Raw genomic sequence first — 7,692 nt, 5'->3', positions numbered from 1 at the left:
TCCTCTAAACCCTAACCCCTAGAGCAGACTGGACTCCTGCTCCTCTAGTCCCTGTTCCTCCAAACCATAACTCTAACCCTTAGAGCTGACTGGACCCTTGCTCCTCTAGTCTCTGGTCCTCTAAACCCTAACCCTTAGATCAGACTGGACCCCTGCTCCTCTAGTCCCTGGTCCTCTAATCCCTAACCCTTAGAGCTGACTGGACCCCTGCTCCTCTAGTCCGTGGCCCTCTAAATCCTAACCCTTAGAGCTGACTGGACCCCTGCTCCTCTAGTCCCTGTTCTTCCAAATCCTAACCCTTAGAGCTGACTGGACCCCTGCTCCTCTAGTCCCTGTTCTTCCAAACCCTAACCCTTAAAGCTGACTGGACCCCTGCTCCTCTAGTCCCTGGTCCTCTAAACTCTAACCCGTAGAGCTCCCTGGACCCTTGCTCCTCTAGTCCCTGGCCCTCTTAAACCTAACCCTTAGAGCTGAATGGACCCCTGCTCCTCTTGTCCCTGTTCCTCCAAACCCTAACCCTTAGAGCTGACTGGACCCCTGCTCCTCTAGTCCCTGTTCCTCCAAACCCTAACCCTTAGAGCTGACTGGACCACTACTCCTCTAGTCCTTGTTCCTCCAAACCCTAACCCTAACCCTTAGAGCTGACTGGACCCCTGCTCCTCTAGTCCCTGGTCCTTTAAACCCTAACCCTTAGAGCAGACTGGACCCCTGCTCCTCTAGTCCCTGGTCCTCTAACCCTAACCCTTAAAGCTGACTGGACCCCTGCTCCTCTAGTCCATGGTCCTCTAAACTCTAACCCTTAGAGCTCCCTGGACCCTTGCTCCTCTAGTCCCTGGCCCTCTAAACCCAAAACCCTAGAGCTGACTGGACCCCTGCTTCTCTTGTCCTTGTTCCTCCAAACCCTAACCCCTAGAGCTGACTGGACCCCTGCTCCTCTAGTGCCTTTTACTCCAAACCCTATCCCTAACCATTAGAGCTCACTGGACCCCTGCTCCTCTAGTCCCTGTTCCTCTAAACCCTAACCCTTAGAGCAGACTGGACTCCTGCTCCTCTAGTCCCTGTTCCTCCAAACCCTAACCCTTAGAGCAGACTGGACTCCTGCTCCTCTAGTCCCTGTTCCTCCAAACCCTAACCCTAACCCTTAGAGCTGACTGGACCCGTGCTCCTCTAGTCCCTGGTCCTCTAAACCCTAACCCTTAGAGCAGACTGGACTCCTGCTCCTCTAGTCCCTGTTCCTCCAAACCCTAACCCTAACCCTTAGAGCTGACTGGACCCGTGCTCCTCTAGTCCCTGGTCCTCTAAACCCTAACCCTTAGAGCAGACTGGACTCCTGCTCCTCTAGTCCCTGTTCCTCCAAACCCTAACCCTAACCCTTAGAGCTGACTGGACCCTTGCTCCTCTAGTCTCTGGTCCTCTAAACCCTAACCCTTAGATCAGACTGGACCCTTAGATCAGACAGACTGAGATGGCCATTGCAAAAATGTTCATGATGCTGTTGAGCTTAACAAGGGCCCCAGGACCAGTGGAAAGCAAAATAGTCCCATAACATTAAAGATCCACCATCGTATTTTACAGTAGGTACGAGGTTCTTTTCTGCATATGCATCCATTTTTCGACGCCAAACCCGTTACTGGTGTGCGTGGCTGAAAATGTAGCTCAGTATTTGTATAATTTATTTTATACAGTCTTTTCTGCTCATCTTTATCAAGGGTGCCAATAATTTTGGACCTGACTGTATATTTCACCCATCTGCAACACAGCAAAGCAGAGATAGACGACAGACATTAACATTTATGTTAACAGTCTGTCACAAGAGACTATACTCTAGAGGAATGTGATGTCACTCTTTCCTACGGCTGGTCTGGACGAGTCGCCCTGCTACCCAAGACGCTTGTTCTGCCAACAGCTGCAGAACAAGCGACCTTGAAGGAAGGGAGGGGAGGGGATTACCGCTTTCATCAATGTTCTCTTTTGTATTTCACACTGGTCTGTATTTGGCCTTGTCTGGTCTGTATAGGGCTGTACCCCGCTGGAGCGCAGCTCAAATTGCAGCAGATGTGGTTTGATACTCTACTATGGCGGGGGGGTAATAAAGCCATCGTGCTATGGTGGCTGCGTTTACTTCTAACACCCAGTTTGTGAACATATTGAGGACAAGGTCATTGATGAGGCTTGTAAATAATCCTGTTTTGGTCTACTGTGTGTACCTCTGTCTTTGACTTCCTGACATTGAACCTTAAGTCCAAAGGTTTAACAGATCTGTTTGATTGGCTGGTTATGGGGATGTAAATCTTGCTAAAAGACACAATAACTCACCTTTGAATTCATTTATTTATACTTTTAAGAAATATGTTTAATTATAAATTTCAGACTTGCTGTAAAAGTAAAGGCATGGACAATCTACACTGTAGAGCAGAGAGATACGGTGCAGGACAGCACAATATGTTGACCATATTAGTAGACCCTGTCTTCACATTGCTGACATTGGGTACTGTAATAGATTTACCACTGAGATATGGCCTGGAAAAAACAAGCTCTGAATGAGCTGAGCCTTGCACTGGCCTCTCCAAGTCTTTCAAAGGGGACCAGTAGTGTTATGTGGATCCCTGCCACTGCATGTGACATTACATATCCCAATATAGACCTTTACCGTGGGGACATTGTTATGGATTAAATCATGTTACCAAAGAAAATGCTGTTGTGAGCCAACGGCTCATGCCTGTTGTAATGAAAACTACTTTGTGAGTGTAGTTGTAGTTTTAAACACCGTTAAAGCGTACTGGATCAAGACTTTACTTTGCAACCCCATAAAGGCTCCACTGTCAAAAAAATATCAGACTTTTAGAATGACAGTAATGACAGTTTAGCATACTTATCGACAGCTGACGGTTAACAATACCATCGGGGTTTGGCAATGGTTCTGACAGCTGCAAGGTGTGCAGACTTATGTTCCATCCCAGCTCTATCACAGTAACACCCTATCACCGTTTATTGTGAAATAGACAAATTAGCCTACTTATTCGAAATTCCTTTTTCGTGTGTATTACACCATTTTTTTCCATAACACAGTCGTGTACATTACACCATTTTTGTTATGATTTCCAATTTGTTGTGGCTAATATAACTAGGTTAACTAAGTGGCTAACGTTAGCTAGGCAAAAGGGTTAAGGTTAGGGTAAAATAACCATTTAACTACTTTGCTTGCATGTTAAGGTTAGGGTTAGCTAACATGCTAGCTAAGTAGTAAGCAGTTGCACAGTTGCTAATTAGCTAAAGTTGTCAATGATGTGATTCGAACACGCAACATTTGGTTTGCTAGACCTTTGCGTTATCCTTCCTGACCACCGCCCTCCTATCGTTTCTGTCTTAAGTAACCTACTGTCTTTATCTGATTGAAAAGCACAGTATATTAGTGTACCGTACACGAAAAAAAAGATATTTTTCACAATAATCTGTGATAGTGGGTTGATCACAGCTCATAGTTTTCATTTAGATGAGCCAGGTGTGTTAGTGCTGGGACTGGTTTAAAGCATGTGCACATTGCCAGCAGGTCTCCAGTCAGGTGGATTGAATCCCGAGCTGACAAGGTAAAAATCAGTTGTTCTGCCCCTGAGCAAGGCAGTTAACCCACTGTTCCCCGGGCCCTGAGCAAGGCAGTTAACCCACTGTTCCCCGGGCCCTGAGCAAGGCAGTTAACCCACTGTTCCCCGGGCCCTGAGCAAGGCAGTTAACCCACTGTTCCCCGGGCCCTGAGCAAGGCAGTTAACCCACTGTTCCCCGGGCCCTGAGCAAGGCAGTTAACTCCACTGTTCCCCAGGCGCCAATGACGTGGATCTCTATTAAGGCAGCACCTCGCTGATGTTTAAAACATTTTTTTATTTTTTTAATAAAAAAAATGCGTAAGACACATTTCAGTTGAATGCATTCAGTTGTACAGCTGACTAGGTATCCCCCTTTCCCTTTCCTGTCCCGGGTCCACAGCATTCATCGTCAGCACACCTTTACCCCTTCCTGTCCAGGTATCGTTTTACCACACCTTTACCCCTTCCTGTCCAGGTACCGTTTTACCACACCTTTACCCCTTCCTGTCCAGGTACCGTTTTACCACACCTTTACCCCTTCCTGTCCAGGTACCGTTTTACCACACCTTTACCCCTTCCTGTCCAGGTACCGTTTTACCACACCTTTACACTGCTCACTCCATTATGAGAATCCTCCCTTGGCTGTGAAGTCAGTTTTGGCCTTTGTGGCCTACTGTACAGGCGTGGTCTCTGGCTTGGAATGAAAGGTACGCACATCATTACTTTTACATTGATTTAAGATCTGTTTTGTAATTTCCCCCCCGTAATGGTTAAGTTGAAGATTTGGTAAACTGATTCTAAGGGAAGTTTCTACCCAACTGTCTATCTTAGACAAACATGCCCCTCAGATGTCAAATATCAAGTATGACACCTCTCTTCCCATTCAAATATCTTTAATGTCATGAACTCCATTGTAATAATCTGCACGTGCGAAGGCTCTCTCTATCAACAAACGCGTCCAGAAAATATGTTGTGTCTCTTAACAGTGACATCTCTGCCAAACTTAGCTGTGTGCAAGAGTTGGCTGATAATCACTACAAAGGCTTAAACAATAAGCCTCGAATGCAGAGATGAGAACAGCATAGCCCAAGAAATTAAAAGATTGTTTGCCTTGCCTGCCTGCTCAACATGTGTCTCCTGCAGCGCCCCCCAATGGAGTTTCCAACAGTGACTTTATTAACACATGACATTGTTGTCACATTGTTGCATAGGTTGGGAGAACATTGTGACAACATCATTTTACTAGTAGGGGATTGGATGAGACGCTGCACCTAACATAAACAGAATGCCACATTAATTTAGCTGAACCAATTGGAAATAACTCCCTTTTTAAACAACAACTGATTGCAGAAGTTTGACAGAAAAGATTCACTGGATATTAAAAGCTGTGCAATTATTGACTTAATTTTTTACTTAAAAAAAAAAATTGATACCATGAACACATCTCTTAACAACTACATATCGCAGTAGTATATCAAATCCTAAGGATAAATCGCAGATCTCCAATTTGGAAAAACAAATTAATTGTTTTGGCCACAGGATTGGTGGTTTCTTTTGGTATCATTTGAAAGGGTTACACATGAAGCTTAGACAACACTTTTTGTGAAACAATTTAAACAAGTGTTGTTAGTACCATTCATAGCAGCATTCAAAACACGTGTTCAACATCATTCATATTTATACATTGTACAATGAAAATTTGTATTTTTACTGTCACAATCCCCAAGCACCCTGACACACTGTTCACTCAAAAGGCTAGTGGGCAGTGTAACAGGGTTCTTTATGCTTCTACTTGCCAATTCAGTAATCTAACGTTTATGATCGGTTGGTTGAATGTACATGCCAATAAGATGTAAGGCCGTTGGCCACGCTTGTTGAATGAACGTCAATTCTTCCCAGTCGAATATTTACATACAATTGGAAGGTCATGTTCTAAACTAAATCTCTGTATTCTAGTCATGTAAATTACAATGTGTAGAAGTTGAGTATGTACAGCAGCACAGGGTCAGTTGAGTACGTACAGCAGCACAGGGTCAGTTGAGTACGTACAGCAGCACAGGGTCAGTTTAGTACGTACAGCAGCACAGGGTCAGTTTAGTACGTACAGCAGCACAGGGTCAGTTGAGTACGTACAGCAGCACAGGGTCAGTTGAGTACGTACAGCAGCACAGGGTCAGTTGAGTACGTACAGCAGCACAGGGTCAGTTGAGTACGTACAGCAGCACAGGGTCAGTTTAGTACGTACAGCAGCACAGGGTCAGTTGAGTACGTACAGCAGCACAGGGTCAGTTGAGTACGTACAGCAGCACAGGGTCAGTTTAGTACGTACAGCAGCACAGGATCAGTTTAGTACGTACAGCAGCACAGGGTCAGTTTAGTACGTACAGCAGCACAGGGTCAGTTGAGTACGTACAGCAGCACAGGGTCAGTTGAGTACGTACAGCAGCACAGGGTCGGTTGAGTACGTACAGCAGCACAGGGTCAGTTGAGTACGTACAGCAGCACAGGGTCAGTTGAGTACGTACAGCAGCACAGGGTCAGTTTAGTACGTACAGCAGCACAGGGTCATCCACAGAGGTTTGCTCTTGTAGCACGTTAGGGGTTAAATCCCTTGCTCAAGGTCGACCTAGGTTTAAATTGTAAATTTCAATTTTTTTTAGCTTAGATTAGCTTGATTTAACTTTCCAGGCTCAATGAAACCAACAGAATAGTCCCAAAAGTGCAAACCCAACCCATCTGACACTCAAGGCGGGTTCAAGCAAATTCTAATTTGAACCCAGGTATGGATGGCACCTGAGCAATTTGATGCTATTGTATCGTGTTAAACTTACCGGAGACTAGCATTACTACCACAAGCCTATGCATATAGGCTTTAGTAAAGGATTAATTGACATGTGATGTAAATGAATAGGAATAAATTACTTTATTGTAACTATTCTGTATTCATGTTATATCAGTTTAATTGAAGCCAGCTCAGCTGCTATGCAGTTTACCACAGAGTGTAATAAAAGTGTGAGGCAGCTATATTGCTGTCAGCAATATGAGTGGTGAAGATCATTGGGTAGCACTTTCTAATTGTAATTGTAATAAGGCATTTATAATGGATTATAAATAGTTTTTTCATCATTTATTAATCATTACTCCCACATTTGTACATGTTAATAAGCTACTTATTCACCCATTTATAAACACTTAACTTTTACAGTATGTCATAATGATTTTGTAAGATGTTTAATATAGGTCCTTATAAAAACCATTTACTAATCATTAGTTAAGTATTTTTGCATAACCTAAAGTGAGGGCTATTTATACTTTACAAACGTTTCGAGTGACCAGTGTAATTGCGCACAAAAAAGACATGCCATTTGTGGACATTCCTGCAGTAGGCTACCTGACGCTCCTTAAATGAATGTCTCAGAATAGCCTAGAACATATCAATGGTAAAAGAATAAGGAGTGTGATGCTCCTTGAAGTGGGAGGGGCTAGTGAGACACTGACACACAGAGATCTCTCATCCAATCCATTTCCTTCACCAGGGTGGTCCATAATTAACTTTTGCTTGGTTGGCACTTTCAACCAGATATAAGGAGGCTGAGGCCCCAGCATCCATAAGTCAGATACCTTCTTCCTCTGTGGTAAGACTCTCTCTCTACCTCTTACGATTTGTATATTTGTCTCATCTTTGCGCTCAGCATCTGTGGTAGTAGCTAACTGCACTGTCTGAATTGAGTTTTACATAAAGAAATGTTTTGCCTGTCTCTTGTAATATTGACAAAATGCAACGAAGTGGCATTGATTTAAAATGTAAAATAATATATGTTTTACTTCAAATCTGGCACTTTAATTCACAGTCAAAAGTGGTGCTCCTGCACTTGTTTGTAAATTGAGGGGGTGTTCTAGAATGTAACTGGGTTTTCAGAGGTATTTATTTAAATTCTTGACAGAATGTCTAGTAAAGTGAGTTACCAACCAGGAAAATGAAAAATACCAGTTGCACCTGTAGTTGAATTGGACATGGCTGTAATGATTTGAGTTGAATGATGCCATTCAAAATGTTTTCTAGCCTTTCGGGGGCTAAATGATAAGGCTTTAGAATTTACAACACCCTAAT

Source organism: Salvelinus namaycush, chromosome 11 (genome assembly GCF_016432855.1).
Source record: "Salvelinus namaycush isolate Seneca chromosome 11, SaNama_1.0, whole genome shotgun sequence".
Lineage (NCBI taxonomy): Eukaryota > Metazoa > Chordata > Actinopteri > Salmoniformes > Salmonidae > Salvelinus > Salvelinus namaycush.
The sequence above is the reverse complement of the archived record's forward strand: the minus strand, read 5'-3'. Positions refer to the sequence as shown.